Genomic DNA, 26032 nt, shown 5'->3' with positions numbered 1-26032 from the left:
ACTAAAATGCCCAAAGACGCCGATTTTGACTAGAATTTGAAAGATATTGACATGAATATATAACTGTTTGTATCAAAAAATGATAGTTTAAACTGATATTTGCAGTTTTGATGCGGTTTTAGATACGATATGAATCGAAGAAGCCGATTTTGACTGGAATCTGTTTAAAATGACAAAGAAAAACCTATTATCAATTCAAGGAAGTGAATTTTTAAGTAGTTATCTGCAGTTTTAATGTAGATTTCAGTTCGCTAAGTTATGAAAATGCATGTTTTGGCTATAATCTTCTTTAAACAGATTTCAGTCAAAATCGGTTTTTTGATACAAACAGTTATATATTCATGTCAATATCTTTCAAATTCTAGTCAAAATCGGCGTCTTTGGGCATTTTAGTAACGAAAATCTTAATAAACTATTAGATTTCGACGTAAGGCAACCTTTCTGAGTCAAATAGTTGCCGATTTCGATAAAATCTTAGTCAGAATCTGCTTTTTCGCCTCTTATTGTACCCAAATCTACTTTATAAATGCAGATATATACTTAAAACACCTTCTTTTGGGACAAATAATTGGTTTTCGCCCTTGATTTACGGAAGATTATAGCCAAAACATGCATTTTCATTACTTAGCGAACTGAAATCTACATTAAAACTGCAGATAACTACTTAAAAATTCACTTCATTGAATTGATAATAGGTTTTTCTTTGTCATTTTAAACAGATTCCAGTCAAAATCGGCTTCTTCGATACATATCGTATCTAAAACCGCATCAAAACTGCAAATATCAGTTTAAACTATCATTTTTTGATACAAACAGTTATATATTCATGTCAATATCTTTCAAATTCTAGTCAGAATCGGCGTCTTTGGGCATTTTAGTAACGAAAACCTTAATAAACTATTAGATTTCGACGTAAGGCAACCTTTCTGAGTCAAATAGTTGCCGATTTCGATAAAATCTTAGTCAGAATCTGCTTTTTCGCCTCTTATTGTACCCAAATCTACCTTAGAAATGCAGATATATACTTAAAACACATCCTTTTGGGACAAATAATTGGTTTTCGCCCTTGATTTACCGAAGATTATAGCCAAAACATGCATAAAATGCCCAAAGACGCCGATTTTGACTAGAATTTGAAAGATATTGACATGAATATATAACTGTTTGTATCAAAAAATGATAGTTTATACTGATATTTGCAGTTTTGATGCGGTTTTAGATACGATATGAATCGAAGAAGCCGATTTTGACTAGAATCTGTTTAAAATGACAAAGAAAAACCTATTATCAATTCAAGGAAGTGAATTTTTAAGTAGTTATCTGCAGTTTTAATGTAGATTTCAGTTCGCTAAGTTATGAAAATGCATGTTTTGGCTATAATCTTCCGTAAATCAAGGGCGAAAACCAATTATTTGTCCCAAAAGAAGGTGTTTTAAGTATATATCTGCATTTCTAAGGTCGATTTGGATACATTAAGAGGCGAAAAAGCAGATTCTGACTAAGATTTTATCGAAATCGGCAACTATTTGACTCAGAAAGGGTGCCTTACGTCGAAATCTAATAGTTTATTAAGGTTTTCGTTACTAAAATGCCCAAAGACGCCGATTTTGACTAGAATTTGAAAGATATTGACATGAATATATAACTGTTTGTATCAAAAAATGATAGTTTAAACTGATATTTGCAGTTTTGATGCGGTTTTAGATACGATATGAATCGAAGAAGCCGATTTTGACTGGAATCTGTTTAAAATGACAAAGAAAAACCTATTATCAATTCAAGGAAGTGAATTTTTAAGTAGTTATCTGCAGTTTTAATGTAGATTTCAGTTCGCTAAGTTATGAAAATGCATGTTTTGGCTATAATCTTCCGTAAATCAAGGGCGAAAACCAATTATTTGTCCCAAAAGAAGGTGTTTTAAGTATATATCTGCATTTCTAAGGTAGATTTGGGTACATTAAGAGGCGAAAAAGCAGATTCTGACTAAGATTTTATCGAAATCGGCAACTATTTGACTCAGAAAGGTTGCCTTACGTCGAAATCTAATAGTTTATTAAGGTTTTCGTTACTAAAATGCCCAAAGACGCCGATTTTGACTAGAATTTGAAAGATATTGACATGAATATATAACTGTTTGTATCAAAAAATGATAGTTTAAACTGATATTTGCAGTTTTGATGCGGTTTTAGATACGATATGAATCGAAGAAGCCGATTTTGACTGGAATCTGTTTAAAATGACAAAGAAAAACCTATTATCAATTCAAGGAAGTGAATTTTTAAGTAGTTATCTGCAGTTTTAATGTAGATTTCAGTTCGCTAAGTTATGAAAATGCATGTTTTGGCTATAATCTTCCGTAAATCAAGGGCGAAAACCAATTATTTGTCCCAAAAGAGGTGTTTTAAGTATATATCTGCATTTCTAAGGTAGATTTGGGTACATTAAGAGGCGAAAAAGCAGATTCTGACTAACATTTTATCGAAATCGGCAACTATTTGACTCAGAAAGGTTGCCTTACGTCGAAATCTAATAGTTTATTAAGGTTTTCGTTACTAAAATGCCCAAAGACGCCGATTTTGACTAGAATTTGAAAGATATTGACATGAATATATAACTGTTTGTATCAAAAAATGATAGTTTAAACTGATATTTGCAGTTTTGATGCGGTTTTAGATACGATATGAATCGAAGAAGCCGATTTTGACTGGAATCTGTTTAAAATGACAAAGAAAAACCTATTTTCAATTCAAGGAAGTGAATTTTTAAGTAGTTATCTGCAGTTTTAATGTAGATTTCAGTTCGCTAAGTTATGAAAATGCATGTTTTGGCTATAATCTTCCGTAAATCAAGGGCGAAAACCAATTATTTGTCCCAAAAGAAGGTGTTTTAAGTATATATCTGCATTTCTAAGGTCGATTTGGATACATTAAGAGGCGAAAAAGCAGATTCTGACTAAGATTTTATCGAAATCGGCAACTATTTGACTCAGAAAGGTTGCCTTACGTCGAAATCTAATAGTTTATTAAGGTTTTCGTTACTAAAATGCCCAAAGACGCCGATTTTGACTAGAATTTGGAAGATATTGACTTGAATATATAACTGTTTGTATCAAAAAATGATAGTTTAAACTGATATTTGCAGTTTTGATGCGGTTTTAGATACGATATGAATCGAAGAAGCCGATTTTGACTGGAATCTGTTTAAAATGACAAAGAAAAACCTATTATCAATTCAAGGAAGTGAATTTTTAAGTAGTTATCTGCAGTTTTAATGTAGATTTCAGTTCGCTAAGTTATGAAAATGCATGTTTTGGCTATAATCTTCCGCAAATCAAGGGCGAAAACCAATTACTTATCCCAAAAGAAGGTGTTTTAAGTATATATCTGCATTTCTAAGGTAGATTTGGGTACAATAAGAGGCGAAAAAGCAGATTCTGACTAAGATTTTATCGAAATCGGCAACTATTTGACTCAGAAAGGTTGCCTTACGTCGAAATCTAATAGTTTATTAAGGTTTTCGTTACTAAAATGCCCAAAGACGCCGATTTTGACTAGAATTTGAAAGATATTGACATGAATATATAACTGTTTGTATCAAAAAATGATAGTTTAAACTGATATTTGCAGTTTTGATGCGGTTTTAGATACGATATGAATCGAAGAAGCCGATTTTGACTGGAATCTGTTTAAAATGACAAAGAAAAACCTATTATCAATTCAAGGAAGTGAATTTTTAAGTAGTTATCTGCAGTTTTAATGTAGATTTCAGTTCGCTAAGTTATGAAAATGCATGTTTTGGCTATAATCTTCTTTAAACAGATTTCAGTCAAAATCGGTTTTTTGATACAAACAGTTATATATTCATGTCAATATCTTTCAAATTCTAGTCAAAATCGGCGTCTTTGGGCATTTTAGTAACGAAAATCTTAATAAACTATTAGATTTCGACGTAAGGCAACCTTTCTGAGTCAAATAGTTGCCGATTTCGATAAAATCTTAGTCAGAATCTGCTTTTTCGCCTCTTATTGTACCCAAATCTACTTTATAAATGCAGATATATACTTAAAACACCTTCTTTTGGGACAAATAATTGGTTTTCGCCCTTGATTTACCGAAGATTATAGCCAAAACATGCATTTTCATTACTTAGCGAACTGAAATCTACATTAAAACTGCAGATAACTACTTAAAAATTCACTTCATTGAATTGATAATAGGTTTTTCTTTGTCATTTTAAACAGATTCCAGTCAAAATCGGCTTCTTCGATACATATCGTATCTAAAACCGCATCAAAACTGCAAATATCAGTTTAAACTATCATTTTTTGATACAAACAGTTATATATTCATGTCAATATCTTTCAAATTCTAGTCAGAATCGGCGTCTTTGGGCATTTTAGTAACGAAAACCTTAATAAACTATTAGATTTCGACGTAAGGCAACCTTTCTGAGTCAAATAGTTGCCGATTTCGATAAAATCTTAGTCAGAATCTGCTTTTTCGCCTCTTATTGTACCCAAATCTACCTTAGAAATGCAGATATATACTTAAAACACCTTCTTTTGGGACAAATAATTGGTTTTCGCCCTTGATTTACGAAAGATTATAGCCAAAACATGCATTTTCATAACTTAGCGAACTGAAATCTACATTAAAACTGCCGATAACTACTTAAAAATTCACTTTCTTGAATTGATAATAGGTTTTTCTTTGTCATTTTAAACAGATTCCAGTCAAAATCGGCTTCGTCGATTCATATCGTATCTAAAACCGCATCAAAACTGCAAATATCAGTTTAAACTATCATTTTTTGATACAAACAGTTATATATTCGTGTCAATATCTTTCAAATTCTAGTCAAAATCGGCGTCTATGGGCATTTTAGTAACGAAAACCTTAGTAAACTATTAGATTTCGACGTAAGGCAACCTTTCTGAGTCAAATAGTTGCCGATTTCGATAAAATCTTAGTCAGAATCTGCTTTTTCGCCGCTTATTGTACCCAAATCTACCTTAGAAATGCAGATATATACTTAAAACACCTTCTTTTGGGACAAATAATTGGTTTTCGCCCTTGATTTACGGAACTAACCAAAACTGCAAATATCAGTTTAAACTATCATTTTTTGATACAAACAGTTATATATTCATGTCAATATCTTTCAAATTCTAGTCAAAATCGGCGTCTTTGGGCATTTTAGTAACGAAAACCTTAATAAACTATTAGATTTCGACGTAAGTCAACCTTTCTGAGTCAAATAGTTGCCGATTTCGATAAAATCTTAGTCAGAATCTGCTTTTTCGCCTCTTATTGTACCCAAATCTACCTTAGAAATGCAGATATATACTTAAAACACCTTCTTTTGGGATAAGTAATTGGTTTTCGCCCTTGATTTGCGAAAGATTATAGCCAAAACATGCATTTTCATAACTTAGCGAACTGAAATCTACATTAAAACTGCAGATAACTACTTAAAAATTCACTTTCTTGAATTGATAATAGGTTTTTCTTTGTCATTTTAAACAGATTCCAGTCAAAATCGGCTTCGTCGATTCATATCGTATCTAAAACCGCATCAAAACTGCAAATATCAGTTTAAACTATCATTTTTTGATACAAACAGTTATATATTCATGTCTATATCTTTCAAATTCTAGTCAAAATCGGCGTCTTTGGGCATTTTAGTAACGAAAACCTTAATAAACTATTAGATTTCGACGTAAGGCAACCTTTCTGAGTCAAATAGTTGCCGAATTCGATAAAATCTTAGTCAGAATCTGCTTTTTCGCCTCTTATTGTACCCAAATCTACCTTAGAAATGCAGATATATACTTAAAACACCTTCTTTTGGGATAAGTAATTGGTTTTCGCCCTTGATTTGCAGAAGATTATAGCCAAAACATGCATTTTCATAACTTAGCGAACTGAAATCTACATTAAAACTGCAGACAACTACTTAAAAATTCACTTCCTTGAATTGATAATAGGTTTTTCTTTGTCATTTTAAACAGATTCCAGTCAAAATCGGCTTCTTCGATTCATATCGTATCTAAAACCGCATCAAAACTGCAAATATCAGTTTAAACTATCATTTTTTGATACAAACAGTTATATATTCATGTCAATATCTTTCAAATTCTAGTCAAAATCGGCGTCTTTGGGCATTTTAGTAACGAAAACCTTAATAAACTATTAGATTTCGACGTAAGGCAACCTTTCTTAGTCAAATAGTTGCCGATTTCGATAAAATGTTAGTCAGAATCTGCTTTTTCGCCTCTTATTGTGCCCAAATCTACCTTAGAAATGCAGATATATACTTAAAACACCTTCTTTTGGGACAAATAATCGCTTTTCGCCCTTGATTTATGGAAGATTATAGCCAAAACATGCATTTTCATAACTTAGCGAACTGAAATCTACATTAAAACTGCAGATAACTACTTAAAAATTCACTTCCTTGAATTGATAATAGGTTTTTCTTTGACATTTTAAACAGATTCCAGTCAAAATCGGCTTCTTCGATTCATATCGTATCTAAAACCGCATCAAAACTGCAAATATCAGTTTAAACTATCATTTTTTGATACAAACAGTTATATATTCATGTCAATATCTTTCAAATTCTAGTCAAAATCGGCGTCTTTGGGCATTTTAGTAACGAAAACCTTAATAAACTATTAGATTTCGACGTAAGGCAACCTTTCTGAGTCAAATAGTTGCCGACTTCGATAAAATCTTACTCAGAATCTGCTTTTTCGCCTCTTATTGTACCCAAATCTACCTTAGAAATGCAGATATATACTTAAAACACCTTCTTTTGGGACAAATAATCGGTTTTCGCCCTTGATTTATGGAAGATTATAGCCAAAACATGCATTTTCATAACTTAGCGAACTGAAATCTACATTAAAACTGCAGATAACTACTTAAAAATTCACTTCCTTGAATTGATAATAGGTTTTTCTTTGTCATTTTAAACAGATTCCAGTCAAAATCGGCTTCTTCGATTCATATCGTATCTAAAACCGCATCAAAACTGCAAATATCAGTTTAAACTATCATTTTTTGATACAAACAGTTATATATTCATGTCAATATCTTTCAAATTCTAGTCAAAATCGGCGTCTTTGGGCATTTTAGTAACGAAAACCTTAATAAACTATTAGATTTCGACGTAAGGCAACCTTTCTTAGTCAAATAGTTGCCGATTTCGATAAAATGTTAGTCAGAATCTGCTTTTTCGCCTCTTATTGTACCCAAATCTACCTTAGAAATGCAGATATATACTTAAAACACCTTCTTTTGGGATAAGTAATTGGTTTTCGCCCTTGATTTGCGGAAGATAATAGCCAAAACATGCATTTTCATAACTTAGCGAACTGAAATCTACATTAAAACTGCAGATAACTACTTAAAAATTCACTTCCTTGAATTGATAATAGGTTTTTCTTTGTCATTTTAAACAGATTCCAGTCAAAATCGGCTTCTTCGATTCATATCGTATCTAAAACCGCATCAAAACTGCAAATATCAGTTTAAACTATCATTTTTTGATACAAACAGTTATATATTCAAGTCAATATCTTCCAAATTCTAGTCAAAATCGGCGTCTTTGGGCATTTTAGTAACGAAAACCTTAATAAACTATTAGATTTCGACGTAAGGCAACCTTTCTGAGTCAAATAGTTGCCGATTTCGATAAAATCTTAGTCAGAATCTGCTTTTTCGCCTCTTATTGTACCCAAATCTACCTTAGAAATGCAGATATATACTTAAAACACCTTCTTTTGGGATAAGTAATTGGTTTTCGCCCTTGATTTGCGGAAGATTATAGCCAAAACATGTATTTTCATAACTTAGCGAACTGAAATCTACATTAAAACTGCAGATAACTACTTAAAAATTCACTTCCTTGAATTGATAATAGGTTTTTCTTTGTCATTTTAAACAGATTCCAGTCAAAATCGGCTTCTTCGATTCATATCGTATCTAAAACCGCATCAAAACTGCAAATATCAGTTTAAACTAACATTTTTTGATACAAACAGTTATATATTCATGTCAATATCTTTCAAATTCTAGTCAAAATCGGCGTCTTTGGCCATTTTAGTAACGAAAACCTTAATAAACTATTAGATTTCGACGTAAGGCAACCTTTCTGAGTCAAATAGTTGCCGATTTCGATAAAATCTTAGTCAGAATCTGATTTTTCGCCTCTTAATGTACCCAAATCTACCTTAGAAATGCAGATATATACTTAAAACACCTTCTTTTGGGACAAATAATTGGTTTTCGCCCTTGATTTACGGAAGATTATAGCCAAAACATGCATTTTCATAACTTAGCGAACTGAAATCTACATTAAAACTGCAGATAACTACTTAAAAATTCACTTCCTTGAATTGATAATAGGTTTTTCTTTGTCATTTTAAACAGATTCCAGTCAAAATCGGCTTCTTCGATTCATATCGTATCTAAAACCGCATCAAAACTGCAAATATCAGTTTAAACTATCATTTTTTGATACAAACAGTTATATATTCATGTCAATATCTTTCAAATTCTAGTCAAAATCGGCGTCTTTGGGCATTTTAGTAACGAAAACCTTAATAAACTATTAGATTTCGACGTAAGGCAACCTTTCTGAGTCAAATAGTTGCCGATTTCGATAAAATCTTAGTCAGAATCTGCTTTTTCGCCTCTTAATGTACCCAAATCTACCTTAGAAATGCAGATATATATACTTAAAACACCTTCTTTTGGGACAAATAATTGGTTTTCGCCCTTGATTTACGGAAGATTATAGCCAAAACATGCATTTTCATAACTTAGCGAACTGAAATCTACATTAAAACTGCAGATAACTACTGAAAAATTCACTTCCTTGAATTGATAATAGGTTTTTCTTTGTCATTTTAAACAGATTCCAGTCAAAATCGCCTTCTTCGATTCATATCGTATCTAAAACCGCATCAAAACTGCAAATATCAGTTTAAACTATCATTTTTTGATACAAACAGTTATATATTCATGTCAATATCTTTCAAATTCTAGTCAAAATCGGCGTCTTTGGGCATTTTAGTAACGAAAACCTTAATAAACTATTAGATTTCGACGTAAGGCAACCTTTCTGAGTCAAATAGTTGCCGATTTCGATAAAATCTTAGTCAGAATCTGCTTTTTCGCCTCTTAATGTACCCAAATCGACCTTAGAAATGCAGATATATACTTAAAACACCTTCTTTTGGGACAAATAATTGGTTTTCGCCCTTGATTTACGGAAGATTATAGCCAAAACATGCATTTTCATAACTTAGCGAACTGAAATCTACATTAAAACTGCAGATAACTACTTAAAAATTCACTTCCTTGAATTGATAATAGGTTTTTCTTTGTCATTTTAAACAGATTCCAGTCAAAATCGGCTTCTTCGATTCATATCGTATCTAAATCTGTTTAAAATGACAAAGAAAAACCTATTATCAATTCAAGGAAGTGAATTTTTAAGTAGTTATCTGCAGTTTTAATGTAGATTTCAGTTCGCTAAGTTATGAAAATGCATGTTTTGGCTATAATCTTTCGCAAATCAAGGGCGAAAACCAATTACTTATCCCAAAAGAAGGTGTTTTAAGTATATATCTGCATTTCTAAGGTAGATTTGGGTACAATAAGAGGCGAAAAATCAGATTCTGACTAAGATTTTATCGAAATCGGCAACTATTTGACTCAGAAAGGTTGACTTACGTCGAAATCTAATAGTTTATTAAGCTTTTCGTTACTAAAATGCCCAAAGACGCCGATTTTGACTAGAATTTGAAAGATATTGACATGAATATATAACTGTTTGTATCAAAAAATGATAGTTTAAACTGATATTTGCAGTTTTGGTTAGTTCCGTAAATCAAGGGCGAAAACCAATTATTTGTCCCAAAAGAAGGTGTTTTAAGTATATATCTGCATTTCTAAGGTAGATTTGGGTACAATAAGAGGCGAAAAAGCAGATTCTGACTAAGATTTTATCGAAATCGGCAACTATTTGACTCAGAAAGGTTGCCTTACGTCGAAATCTAATAGTTTATTAAGGTTTTCGTTACTAAAATGCCCATAGACGCCGATTTTGACTAGAATTTGAAAGATATTGACATGAATATATAACTGTTTGTATCAAAAAATGATAGTTTAAACTGATATTTGCAGTTTTGATGCGGTTTTAGATACGATATGAATCGACGAAGCCGATTTTGACTGGAATCTGTTTAAAATGACAAAGAAAAACCTATTATCAATTCAAGAAAGTGAATTTTTAAGTAGTTATCTGCAGTTTTAATGTAGATTTCAGTTCGCTAAGTTATGAAAATGCATGTTTTGGCTATAATCTTTCGCAAATCAAGGGCGAAAACCAATTACTTATCCCAAAAGAAGGTGTTTTAAGTATATATCTGCATTTCTAAGGTAGATTTGGGTACAATAAGAGGCGAAAAAGCAGATTCTGACTAAGATTTTATCGAAATCGGCAACTATTTGACTCAGAAAGGTTGACTTACGTCGAAATCTAATAGTTTATTAAGGTTTTCGTTACTAAAATGCCCAAAGACGCCGATTTTGACTAGAATTTGAAAGATATTGACATGAATATATAACTGTTTATATCAAAAAATGATAGTTTAAACTGATATTTGCAGTTTTGGTTAGTTCCGTAAATCAAGGGCGAAAACCAATTATTTGTCCCAAAAGAAGGTGTTTTAAGTATATATCTGCATTTCTAAGGTAGATTTGGGTACAATAAGAGGCGAAAAAGCAGATTCTGACTAAGATTTTATCGAAATCGGCAACTATTTGACTCAGAAAGGTTGCCTTACGTCGAAATCTAATAGTTTATTAAGGTTTTCGTTACTAAAATGCCCAAAGACGCCGATTTTGACTAGAATTTGAAAGATATTGATATGAATATATAACTGTTTGTATCAAAAAATGATAGTTTAAACTGATATTTGCAGTTTTAATGCGGTTTTAGATACGATATGAATCGACGAAGCCGATTTTGACTGGAATCTGTTTAAAATGACAAAGAAAAACCTATTATCAATTCAAGGAAGTGAATTTTTAAGTAGTTATCTGCAGTTTTAATGTAGATTTCAGTTCGCTAAGTTATGAAAATGCATGTTTTGGCTATAATCTTTCGCAAATCAAGGGCGAAAACCAATTATTTGTCCCAAAAGAAGGTGTTTTAAGTATATATCTGCATTTCTAAGGTAGATTTGGGTACAATAAGAGGCGAAAAAGCAGATTCTGACTAAGATTTTATCGAAATCGGCAACTATTTGACTCAGAAAGGTTGCCTTACGTCGAAATCTAATAGTTTATTAAGGTTTTCGTTACTAAAATGCCCAAAGACGCCGATTCTGACTAGAATTTGAAAGATATTGACATGAATATATAACTGTTTGTATCAAAAAATGATAGTTTAAACTGATATTTGCAGTTTTGATGCGGTTTTAGATACGATATGTATCGAAGAAGCCGATTTTGACTGGAATCTGTTTAAAATGACAAAGAAAAACCTATTATCAATTCAAGGAAGTGAATTTTTAAGTAGTTATCTGCAGTTTTAATGTAGATTTCAGTTCGCTAAGTTATGAAAATGCATGTTTTGGCTATAATCTTCCGTAAATCAAGGGCGAAAACCAATTATTTGTCCCAAAAGAAGGTGTTTTAAGTATATATCTGCATTTATAAAGTAGATTTGGGTACAATAAGAGGCGAAAAAGCAGATTCTGACTAAGATTTTATCGAAATCGGCAACTATTTGACTCAGAAAGGTTGCCTTACGTCGAAATCTAATAGTTTATTAAGGTTTTCGTTACTAAAATGCCCAAAGACGCCGATTTTGACTAGAATTTGAAAGATATTGACATGAATATATAACTGTTTGTATCAAAAAACCGATTTTGACTGAAATCTGTTTAAAGAAGATTATAGCCAAAACATGCATTTTCATAACTTAGCGAACTGAAATCTACATTAAAACTGCAGATAACTACTTAAAAATTCACTTCCTTGAATTGATAATAGGTTTTTCTTCGGCTTCTTCGATTCATATCGTATCTAAAACCGCATCAAAACTGCAAATATCAGATTAAACTATCATTTTTTTATACAAACAGTTATATATTCATGTCAATATCTTTCAAATTCTAGTCAAAATCGGCGTCTTTGGGCATTTTAGTAACGAAAACCTTAATAAACTATTAGATTTCGACGTATGGCAACTTTCCTGAGTCAAATAGTTGCCGATTTCGATAAAATCTTAGTCAGAATCTGCTTTTTCGCATCTTATTGTACCCAAATCTACCTTAGAAATGCAGATATATACTTAAAACACCTTCTTTTTGGACACATAATTGGTTTTCGCCCTTGATTTACGGAAGATTATAGCCAAAACATGAGTCAAATAGTTGCCGATTTCGATAAAAACTTAGTCAGAATCTGCTTTTTCGCCTCTTATTGTACCCAAATCTACCTTAGAAATGCAGATATATTCTTAAAACACCTTCTTTTGGGACAAATAATTGGTTTTCGCCCTTGATTTACGGAAGATTATAGCCAAAACATGCATTTTCATAACTTAGCGAACTGAAATCTACATTAAACCTGCAGATAACTACTTAAAAATTCACTTCCTTGAATTGATAATAGGTTTTTCTTTGTCATTTTAAACAGATTCCAGTCAAAATCGGCTTCTTCGATAGATATCGTATCTAAAACCGCATCAAAACTGCAAATATTAGTTTAAACTATCATTTTTTGATACAAACAGTTATATATTCATGTCAATATCTTTCAAATTCTAGTCAAAATCGGCGTCTTTGGGCATTTTAGTAACGAAAACCTTAATAAACTATTAGATTTCGACGTAAGGCAACCTTTCTTAGTCAAATAGTTGCCGATTTCGATAAAATGTTAGTCAGAATCTGCTTTTTCGCCTCTTATTGTGCCCAAATCTACCTTAGAAATGCAGATATATACTTAAAACACCTTCTTTTGGGACAAATAATTGGTTTTCGCCCTTGATTTACGGAAGATTATAGCCAAAACATGCATTTTCATAACTTAGCGAACTGAAATCTACATTAAACCTGCAGATAACTACTTAAAAATTCACTTCCTTGAATTGATAATAGGTTTTTCTTTGTCATTTTAAACAGATTCCAGTCAAAATCGGCTTCTTCGATTCATATCGTATCTAAAACCGCATCAAAACTGCAAATATCAGTTTAAACTATCATTTTTTGATACAAACAGTTATATATTCATGTCAATATCTTTCAAATTCTAGTCAAAATCGGCGTCTTTGGGCATTTTAGTAACGAAAACCTTAATAAACTATTAGATTTCGACGTAAGGCAACCTTTCTTAGTCAAATAGTTGCCGATTTCGATAAAATGTTAGTCAGAATCTGCTTTTTCGCCTCTTATTGTGCCCAAATCTACCTTAGAAATGCAGATATATACTTAAAACACCTTCTTTTGGGACAAATAATCGCTTTTCGCCCTTGATTTATGGAAGATTATAGCCAAAACATGCATTTTCATAACTTAGCGAACTGAAATCTACATTAAAACTGCAGATAACTACTTAAAAATTCACTTCCTTGAATTGATAATAGGTTTTTCTTTGACATTTTAAACAGATTCCAGTCAAAATCGGCTTCTTCGATTCATATCGTATCTAAAACCGCATCAAAACTGCAAATATCAGTTTAAACTATCATTTTTTGATACAAACAGTTATATATTCATGTCAATATCTTTCAAATTCTAGTCAAAATCGGCGTCTTTGGGCATTTTAGTAACGAAAACCTTAATAAACTATTAGATTTCGACGTAAGGCAACCTTTCTGAGTCAAATAGTTGCCGACTTCGATAAAATCTTACTCAGAATCTGCTTTTTCGCCTCTTATTGTACCCAAATCTACCTTAGAAATGCAGATATATACTTAAAACACCTTCTTTTGGGACAAATAATCGGTTTTCGCCCTTGATTTATGGAAGATTATAGCCAAAACATGCATTTTCATAACTTAGCGAACTGAAATCTACATTAAAACTGCAGATAACTACTTAAAAATTCACTTCCTTGAATTGATAATAGGTTTTTCTTTGTCATTTTAAACAGATTCCAGTCAAAATCGGCTTCTTCGATTCATATCGTATCTAAAACCGCATCAAAACTGCAAATATCAGTTTAAACTATCATTTTTTGATACAAACAGTTATATATTCATGTCAATATCTTTCAAATTCTAGTCAAAATCGGCGTCTTTGGGCATTTTAGTAACGAAAACCTTAATAAACTATTAGATTTCGACGTAAGGCAACCTTTCTTAGTCAAATAGTTGCCGATTTCGATAAAATGTTAGTCAGAATCTGCTTTTTCGCCTCTTATTGTGCCCAAATCTACCTTAGAAATGCAGATATATACTTAAAACACCTTCTTTTGGGATAAGTAATTGGTTTTCGCCCTTGATTTGCGGAAGATAATAGCCAAAACATGCATTTTCATAACTTAGCGAACTGAAATCTACATTAAAACTGCAGATAACTACTTAAAAATTCACTTCCTTGAATTGATAATAGGTTTTTCTTTGTCATTTTAAACAGATTCCAGTCAAAATCGGCTTCTTCGATTCATATCGTATCTAAAACCGCATCAAAACTGCAAATATCAGTTTAAACTATCATTTTTTGATACAAACAGTTATATATTCAAGTCAATATCTTCCAAATTCTAGTCAAAATCGGCGTCTTTGGGCATTTTAGTAACGAAAACCTTAATAAACTATTAGATTTCGACGTAAGGCAACCTTTCTGAGTCAAATAGTTGCCGATTTCGATAAAATCTTAGTCAGAATCTGCTTTTTCGCCTCTTATTGTACCCAAATCTACCTTAGAAATGCAGATATATACTTAAAACACCTTCTTTTGGGATAAGTAATTGGTTTTCGCCCTTGATTTGCGGAAGATTATAGCCAAAACATGTATTTTCATAACTTAGCGAACTGAAATCTACATTAAAACTGCAGATAACTACTTAAAAATTCACTTCCTTGAATTGATAATAGGTTTTTCTTTGTCATTTTAAACAGATTCCAGTCAAAATCGGCTTCTTCGATTCATATCGTATCTAAAACCTCATCAAAACTGCAAATATCAGTTTAAACTAACATTTTTTGATACAAACAGTTATATATTCATGTCAATATCTTTCAAATTCTAGTCAAAATCGGCGTCTTTGGGCATTTTAGTAACGAAAACCTTAATAAACTATTAGATTTCGACGTAAGGCAACCTTTCTGAGTCAAATAGTTGCCGATTTCGATAAAATCTTAGTCAGAATCTGATTTTTCGCCTCTTAATGTACCCAAATCTACCTTAGAAATGCAGATATATACTTAAAACACCTTCTTTTGGGACAAATAATTGGTTTTCGCCCTTGATTTACGGAAGATTATAGCCAAAACATGCATTTTCATAACTTAGCGAACTGAAATCTACATTAAAACTGCAGATAACTACTTAAAAATTCACTTCCTTGAATTGATAATAGGTTTTTCTTTGTCATTTTAAACAGATTCCAGTCAAAATCGGCTTCTTCGATTCATATCGTATCTAAAACCGCATCAAAACTGCAAATATCAGTTTAAACTATCATTTTTTGATACAAACAGTTATATATTCATGTCAATATCTTTCAAATTCTAGTCAAAATCGGCGTCTTTGGGCATTTTAGTAACGAAAACCTTAATAAACTATTAGATTTCGACGTAAGGCAACCTTTCTGAGTCAAATAGTTGCCGATTTCGATAAAATCTTAGTCAGAATCTGCTTTTTCGCCTCTTAATGTACCCAAATCTACCTTAGAAATGCAGATATATATACTTAAAACACCTTCTTTTGGGACAAATAATTGGTTTTCGCCCTTGATTTACGGAAGATTATAGCCAAAACATGCATTTTCATAACTTAGCGAACTGAAATCTACATTAAAACTGCAGATAACTACTGAAAAATTCACTTCCTTGAATTGATAATAGGTTTTTCTTTGTCATTTTAAACAGATTCCAGTCAAAATCGCCTTCTTCGATTCATATCGTATCTAAAACCGCATCAAAACTGCAAATATCAGTTTAAACTATCATTTTTTGATACAAACAGTTATATATTCATGTCAATATCTTTCAAATTCTAGTCAAAATCGGCGTCTTTGGGCATTTTAGTAACGAAAACCTTAATAAACTATTAGATTTCGACGTAAGGCAACCTTTCTGAGTCAAATAGTTGCCGATTTCGATAAAATCTTAGTCAGAATCTGCTTTTTCGCCTCTTAATGTACCCAAATCGACCTTAGAAATGCAGATATATACTTAAAACACCTTCTTTTGGGACAAATAATTGGTTTTCGCCCTTGATTTACGGAAGATTATAGCCAAAACATGCATTTTCATAACTTAGCGAACTGAAATCTACATTAAAACTGCAGATAACTACTTAAAAATTCACTTCCTTGAATTGATAATAGGTTTTTCTTTGTCATTTTAAACAGATTCCAGTCAAAATCGGCTTCTTCGATTCATATCGTATCTAAATCTGTTTAAAATGACAAAGAAAAACCTATTATCAATTCAAGGAAGTGAATTTTTAAGTAGTTATCTGCAGTTTTAATGTAGATTTCAGTTCGCTAAGTTATGAAAATGCATGTTTTGGCTATAATCTTTCGCAAATCAAGGGCGAAAACCAATTACTTATCCCAAAAGAAGGTGTTTTAAGTATATATCTGCATTTCTAAGGTAGATTTGGGTACAATAAGAGGCGAAAAATCAGATTCTGACTAAGATTTTATCGAAATCGGCAACTATTTGACTCAGAAAGGTTGACTTACGTCGAAATCTAATAGTTTATTAAGCTTTTCGTTACTAAAATGCCCAAAGACGCCGATTTTGACTAGAATTTGAAAGATATTGACATGAATATATAACTGTTTGTATCAAAAAATGATAGTTTAAACTGATATTTGCAGTTTTGGTTAGTTCCGTAAATCAAGGGCGAAAACCAATTATTTGTCCCAAAAGAAGGTGTTTTAAGTATATATCTGCATTTCTAAGGTAGATTTGGGTACAATAAGAGGCGAAAAAGCAGATTCTGACTAAGATTTTATCGAAATCGGCAACTATTTGACTCAGAAAGGTTGCCTTACGTCGAAATCTAATAGTTTATTAAGGTTTTCGTTACTAAAATGCCCATAGACGCCGATTTTGACTAGAATTTGAAAGATATTGACATGAATATATAACTGTTTGTATCAAAAAATGATAGTTTAAACTGATATTTGCAGTTTTGATGCGGTTTTAGATACGATATGAATCGACGAAGCCGATTTTGACTGGAATCTGTTTAAAATGACAAAGAAAAACCTATTATCAATTCAAGAAAGTGAATTTTTAAGTAGTTATCTGCAGTTTTAATGTAGATTTCAGTTCGCTAAGTTATGAAAATGCATGTTTTGGCTATAATCTTTCGCAAATCAAGGGCGAAAACCAATTACTTATCCCAAAAGAAGGTGTTTTAAGTATATATCTGCATTTCTAAGGTAGATTTGGGTACAATAAGAGGCGAAAAAGCAGATTCTGACTAAGATTTTATCGAAATCGGCAACTATTTGACTCAGAAAGGTTGACTTACGTCGAAATCTAATAGTTTATTAAGGTTTTCGTTACTAAAATGCCCAAAGACGCCGATTTTGACTAGAATTTGAAAGATATTGACATGAATATATAACTGTTTGTATCAAAAAATGATAGTTTAAACTGATATTTGCAGTTTTGGTTAGTTCCGTAAATCAAGGGCGAAAACCAATTATTTGTCCCAAAAGAAGGTGTTTTAAGTATATATCTGCATTTCTAAGGTAGATTTGGGTACAATAAGAGGCGAAAAAGCAGATTCTGACTAAGATTTTATCGAAATCGGCAACTATTTGACTCAGAAAGGTTGCCTTACGTCGAAATCTAATAGTTTATTAAGGTTTTCGTTACTAAAATGCCCATAGACGCCGATTTTGACTAGAATTTGAAAGATATTGACATGAATATATAACTGTTTGTATCAAAAAATGATAGTTTAAACTGATATTTGCAGTTTTGATGCGGTTTTAGATACGATATGAATCGACGAAGCCGATTTTGACTGGAATCTGTTTAAAATGACAAAGAAAAACCTATTATCAATTCAAGAAAGTGAATTTTTAAGTAGTTATCTGCAGTTTTAATGTAGATTTCAGTTCGCTAAGTTATGAAAATGCATGTTTTGGCTATAATCTTTCGCAAATCAAGGGCGAAAACCAATTACTTATCCCAAAAGAAGGTGTTTTAAGTATATATCTGCATTTCTAAGGTAGATTTGGGTACAATAAGAGGCGAAAAAGCAGATTCTGACTAAGATTTTATCGAAATCGGCAACTATTTGACTCAGAAAGGTTGACTTACGTCGAAATCTAATAGTTTATTAAGGTTTTCGTTACTAAAATGCCCAAAGACGCCGATTTTGACTAGAATTTGAAAGATATTGACATGAATATATAACTGTTTGTATCAAAAAATGATAGTTTAAACTGATATTTGCAGTTTTGGTTAGTTCCGTAAATCAAGGGCGAAAACCAATTATTTGTCCCAAAAGAAGGTGTTTTAAGTATATATCTGCATTTCTAAGGTAGATTTGGGTACAATAAGAGGCGAAAAAGCAGATTCTGACTAAGATTTTATCGAAATCGGCAACTATTTGACTCAGAAAGGTTGCCTTACGTCGAAATCTAATAGTTTATTAAGGTTTTCGTTACTAAAATGCCCAAAGACGCCGATTTTGACTAGAATTTGAAAGATATTGATATGAATATATAACTGTTTGTATCAAAAAATGATAGTTTAAACTGATATTTGCAGTTTTAATGCGGTTTTAGATACGATATGAATCGACGAAGCCGATTTTGACTGGAATCTGTTTAAAATGACAAAGAAAAACCTATTATCAATTCAAGGAAGTGAATTTTTAAGTAGTTATCTGCAGTTTTAATGTAGATTTCAGTTCGCTAAGTTATGAAAATGCATGTTTTGGCTATAATCTTTCGCAAATCAAGGGCGAAAACCAATTATTTGTCCCAAAAGAAGGTGTTTTAAGTATATATCTGCATTTCTAAGGTAGATTTGGGTACAATAAGAGGCGAAAAAGCAGATTCTGACTAAGATTTTATCGAAATCGGCAACTATTTGACTCAGAAAGGTTGCCTTACGTCGAAATCTAATAGTTTATTAAGGTTTTCGTTACTAAAATGCCCAAAGACGCCGATTCTGACTAGAATTTGAAAGATATTGACATGAATATATAACTGTTTGTATCAAAAAATGATAGTTTAAACTGATATTTGCAGTTTTGATGCGGTTTTAGATACGATATGTATCGAAGAAGCCGATTTTGACTGGAATCTGTTTAAAATGACAAAGAAAAACCTATTATCAATTCAAGGAAGTGAATTTTTAAGTAGTTATCTGCAGTTTTAATGTAGATTTCAGTTCGCTAAGTTATGAAAATGCATGTTTTGGCTATAATCTTCCGTAAATCAAGGGCGAAAACCAATTATTTGTCCCAAAAGAAGGTGTTTTAAGTATATATCTGCATTTATAAAGTAGATTTGGGTACAATAAGAGGCGAAAAAGCAGATTCTGACTAAGATTTTATCGAAATCGGCAACTATTTGACTCAGAAAGGTTGCCTTACGTCGAAATCTAATAGTTTATTAAGGTTTTCGTTACTAAAATGCCCAAAGACGCCGATTTTGACTAGAATTTGAAAGATATTGACATGAATATATAACTGTTTGTATCAAAAAACCGATTTTGACTGAAATCTGTTTAAAGAAGATTATAGCCAAAACATGCATTTTCATAACTTAGCGAACTGAAATCTACATTAAAACTGCAGATAACTACTTAAAAATTCACTTCCTTGAATTGATAATAGGTTTTTCTTCGGCTTCTTCGATTCATATCGTATCTAAAACCGCATCAAAACTGCAAATATCAGATTAAACTATCATTTTTTTATACAAACAGTTATATATTCATGTCAATATCTTTCAAATTCTAGTCAAAATCGGCGTCTTTGGGCATTTTAGTAACGAAAACCTTAATAAACTATTAGATTTCGACGTATGGCAACTTTCCTGAGTCAAATAGTTGCCGATTTCGATAAAATCTTAGTCAGAATCTGCTTTTTCGCATCTTATTGTACCCAAATCTACCTTAGAAATGCAGATATATACTTAAAACACCTTCTTTTTGGACACATAATTGGTTTTCGCCCTTGATTTACGGAAGATTATAGCCAAAACATGAGTCAAATAGTTGCCGATTTCGATAAAAACTTAGTCAGAATCTGCTTTTTCGCCTCTTATTGTACCCAAATCTACCTTAGAAATGCAGATATATTCTTAAAACACCTTCTTTTGGGACAAATAATTGGTTTTCGCCCTTGATTTACGGAAGATTATAGCCAAAACATGCATTTTCATAACTTAGCGAACTGAAATCTACATTAAACCTGCAGATAACTACTTAAAAATTCACTTCCTTGAATTGATAATAGGTTTTTCTTTGTCATTTTAAACAGATTCCAGTCAAAATCGGCTTCTTCGATAGATATCGTATCTAAAACCGCATCAAAACTGCAAATATTAGTTTAAACTATCATTTTTTGATACAAACAGTTATATATTCATGTCAATATCTTTCAAATTCTAGTCAGAATCGGCGTCTTTGGGCATTTTAGTAACAAAAACCTTAATAAACTATAAGATTTCGACGTAAGGCAACCTTTCTGAGTCAAATAGTTGCCGATTTCGATAAAATCTTAGTCAGAATCTGCTTTTTCGCCTCTTATTGTACCCAAATCTACCTTAGAAATGCAGATATATACTTAAAACACCTTCTTTTGGGACAAATAATTGGTTTTCGCCCTTGATTTACGAAAGATTATAGCCAAAACATGCATTTTCATAACTTAGCGAACTGAAATCTACATTAAAACTGCAGATAACTACTTAAAAATTCACTTCCTTGAATTGATAATAGGTTTTTCTTTGTCATTTTAAACAGATTCCAGTCAAAATCGACTTCATCGATTCATATCGTATCTAAAACCGCATCAAAACTGCAAATATCAGTTTAAACTATCATTTTTTGATACAAGCAGTTATATATTCATGTCAATATCTTTCAAATTCTAGTCAAAATCGGCGTCTTTTTGCATTTTAGTAACGAAAACCTTAATAAACTATTAGATTTCGACGTAAGGCAACCTTTCTGAGTCAAATAGTTGCCGATTTCGATAAAATCTTAGTCAGAATCTGCTTTTTCGCCTCTTATTGTACCCAAATCTACCTTAGAAATGCAGATATATACTTAAAACACCTTCTTTTGGGACAAATAATTGGTTTTCGCCCTTGATTTACTTAAGATTATAGCCAAAACATGCATTTTCATAACTTAGCGAACTGAAATCTACATTAAAACTGCAGATAACTACTTAAAAATTCACTTCCTTGAATTGAGAATAGGTTTTTCTTTGTCATTTTAAACAGATTCCAGTCAAAATCGGCTTCTTCGATTTATATCGTATCTAAAACCGCATCAAAATTGCAAATATCAGTTTAAACTATCATTTTTTGATACAAACAGTTATATATTCATGTCAATATCTTTCAAATTCAAGTCAAAATCGGCGTCTTTGGGCTTTTTTGGTAACGAAAACCTTAATAAACTATTAGATTTCGACGTAAGGCAACCTTTCTGAGTCAAATAGTTGCCGATTTCGATAAAATCTTAGTCAGAATCTGCTTTTTCGCCTCTTATTGTACCCAAATCTACCTTAGAAATGCAGATATATACTTAAAACACCTTCTTTTGGGACAAATAATTGGTTTTCGCCCTTGATTTACGGAAGATTATAGCCAAAACATGCATAAAATGCCCAAAGACGCCGATTTTGACTAGAATTTGAAAGATATTGACATGAATATATAACTGTTTGTATCAAAAAATGATAGTTTAAACTGATATTTGCAGTTTTGATGCGGTTTTAGATACGATATGAATCGAAGAAGCCGATTTTGACTGGAATCTGTTTAAAATGACAAAGAAAAACCTATTATCAATTCAAGGAAGTGAATTTTTAAGTAGTTATCTGCAGTTTTAATGTATGTTTTGGCTATAATCTTCCGTAAATCAAGGGCGAAAACCAATTACTTGTCCCAAAAGAAGGTGTTTTAAGTATATATCTGCATTTCTAAGGTAGATTTGGGTACAATAAGAGGCGAAAAAGCAGATTCTGACTAAGATTTTATCGAAATCGGCAACTATTTGACTCAGAAAGGTTGCCTTACGTCGAAATCTAATAGTTTATTAAGGTTTTCGTTACTAAAATGCCCAAAGACGCCGATTTTGACTAGAATTTGAAAGATATTGACATGAATATGTAACTGTTTGTATCAAAAAATGATAGTTTAAACTGATATTTGCAGTTTTGAAGCTGTTTTAGATACGATATGAATCGAAGAAGCCGATTTTGACTGGAATCTGTTCAAAATGACAAAGAAAAACCTATTATCAATTTAAGGAAGTGAATTTTTAAGTAGTTATCTGCAGTTTTAATGTAGATTTCAGTTCGCTAAGTTATGAAAATGCATGTTTTGGCTATAATCTTCCGTAAATCAAGGGCGAAAACCAATTATTTGTCCCAAAAGAAGGTGTTTTAAGTATATATCTGCATTTCTAAGGTAGATTTGGGTACAATAAGAGTCGAAAAAGCAGATTCTGACTAAGATTTTATCGAAATCGGCAACTATTTGACTCAGAAAGGTTGCCTTACGTCGAAATCTAATAGTTTATTAAGGTTTTCGTTACTAAAATGCCCAAAGACGCCGATTTTGACTAGAATTTGAAAGATATTGACATGAATATATAACTGTTTGTATCAAAAAATGATAGTTTAAACTGATATTTGCAGTTTTGATGCGGTTTTAAATACGATATGAATCGAAGAAGCCGATTTTGACTGGAATCTGTTTAAAATGACAAAGAAAAACCTATTATCAATTCAAGGAAGTGAATTTTTAAGTAGTTATCTGCAGTTTTAATGTAGATTTCAGTTCGCTAAGTTATGAAAATGCATGTTTTGGCTATAATCTTGCGTAAATCAAGGGCGAAAACCAATTATTTATCCCATAAGAAGGTGTTTTAAGTATATATCTGCATTTCTAAGGTAGATTTGGGTACAATAAGAGGCGAAAAAGCAGATTCTGACTAAGATTTTATCGAAATCGGCAACTATTTGACTCGGAAAGGTTGCCTTACGTCGAAATCTAATAGTTTATTAAGGTTTTCGTTACTATAATGCCCAAAGACGCCAATTTTGACTAGAATTTGAAAGATATTGACATGAATATATAACTGTTTGTATCAAAAAATGATAGTTTAAACTGATATTTGCAGTTTTGATGCGGTTTTAGATACGATATGAATCGAAGAAGCCGATTTTGACTGGAATCTGTTTAAAATGACAAAGAAAAACCTATTATCAATTTAAGGAAGTGAATTTTTAAGTGGTTATCTGCAGTTTTAATGTAGATTTCAGTTCGCTAAGTTATGAAAATGCATGTTTTGGCTATAATCTTCCGTAAATCAAGGGCGAAAACCAATTATTTGTCCCAAGAGAAGGTGTTTTAAGTATATATCTGCATTTCTAAGGTAGATTTGGGTACAATAAGAGGCGAAAAAGCAGATTCTGACTAAGATTTTATCAAAATCGGCGTCTTTGGGCATTTTAGTAACGAAAACCTTAATAAACTATTAGATTTCGACGTAAGGCAACCTTTCTGAGTCAAATAGTTGCCGATTTCGATAAAATCTTAGTCAGAATCTGCTTTTTCGCCTCTTATTGTACCCAAATCTACCTTAGAAATGCAGATATATACTTAAAACACCTTCTTTTGGGACAAATAATTGGTTTTCGCCCTTGATTTACGGAAGATTATAGAAAAAACATGCATTTTCATAACTTGGCGAACTGAAATCTACATTAAAACTGCAGATAACTACTTAAAAATTCACTTCCTTGAATTGATAATAGGTTTTTCTTTGTCATTTTAAACAGATTCCAGTCAAAATCGGCTTCTTCGATTCATATCGTATCTAAAACCGCATCAAAACTGCAAATATCAGTTTAAACTATCATTTTTTGATACAAACGGTTATATATTCATGTCAATATCTTTCAAATTCTAGTCAAAATCGGCGTCTTTGGGCATTTTAGTAACGAAAACCTTAATAAACTATTAGATTTCGACGTAAGGCAACCTTTCTGAGTCAAATAGTTGCCGATTTCGATAAAATCTTAGTCAGAATCTGCTTTTTCGCCTCTTATTGTACCCAATTCTACCTTAGAAATGCAGATATATACTTAAAACAATTTCTTTTGGGACAAATAATTGGTTTTCGCCCTTGATTTACGGAAGATTATAGCCAAAACATGCATTTTCATAACTTAGCGAACTGAAATCTAAATTAAAACTGCAGATAACTACTTAAAAATTCACTTCCTTGAATTGATAATAGGTTGGGCATTTTATGCATGTTTTGGCTATAATCTTCCGTTAATCAAGGGCGAAAACCAATTATTTGTCCCAAAAGAAGGTGTTTTAAGTATATATCTGCATTTCTAAGGTAGATTTGGGTACAATAAGAGGCGAAAAAGCAGATTCTGACTAAGATTTTATCGAAATCGGCAACTTTTTGACTCAAAAAGGTTGCCTTACGTCGAAATCTAATAGTTTATTAAGGTTTTCGCTACTAAAATGCCCAAAGACGCCGATTTTGACTAGAATTTGAAAGATATTGACATGAATATATAACTGTTTGTATCAAAAAATGATAGTTTAAACTGATATTTGCAGTTTTGATGCGGTTTTAGATACGATATGAATCGAAGAAGCCGATTTTGACTGGAATCTGTTTAAAATGACAAAGAAAAACCTATTATCAATTCAAGGAAGTGAATTTTTAAGTAGTTATCTGCAGTTTTAATGTAGATTTCAGTTCGCTAAGTTATGAAAATGCATGTTTTGGCTATAATCTTCCGTAAATCAAGGGCGAAAACCAATTATTTGTCCCAAAAGAAGGTGTTTTAAGTATATATCTGCATTTCTAAGGTAGATTTGGGTACAATCTTAGTCAGAATCTGCTTTTTTGCCTCTTATTGTACACAAATCTACCTTAGAAATGCAGATATATACATAAAACACCTTCTTTTGGGACAAATAACATGCATTTTCATAACTTAGCGAACTGAAATCTACATTAAAACTGCAGATAACTACTTAAAAATTCAGTTCCTTGAATTGATAATAGGTTTTTCTTTGTCATTTTAAACAGATTCCAGTCAAAATCGGCTTCTTCGATTCATATCGTATCTAAAACCGCATCAAAACTGCAAATATCAGTTTAAACTATCATTTTTTGATACAAACAGTTATATATTCATGTCAATATCTTTCAAATCCTAGTCAAAATCGGCGTCTTTGGGCATTTTAGTAACGAAAACCTTAATAAACTATTAGATTTCGACGTAAGGCAACCTTTCTGAGTCAAATAGTTGCCGATTTCGATAAAATCTTAGTCAGAATCTGCTTTTTCGCCTCTTATTGTACCCAAATCTACCTTAGAAATGCAGATATATACTTAAAACACCTTCTTTTGGGACAAATAATTGGTTTTCGCCCTTGATTTACGGAAGATTATAGCCAAAACATGCATTTTCATAACTTGGCGAACTGAAATCTACATTAAAACTGCAGATAACTACTTAAAAATTCACTTCCTTGAATTGATAATAGGTTTTTCTTTGTCATTTTAAACAGATTCCAGTCAAAATCGG

The sequence above is a fragment of the Cylas formicarius genome, unplaced genomic scaffold (assembly GCF_029955315.1).
Source record: "Cylas formicarius isolate icCylForm1 unplaced genomic scaffold, icCylForm1.1 PGA_scaffold_28__1_contigs__length_765056, whole genome shotgun sequence".
NCBI lineage: Eukaryota > Metazoa > Arthropoda > Insecta > Coleoptera > Brentidae > Cylas > Cylas formicarius.
Note: the sequence above shows the minus strand (reverse complement) of the source record.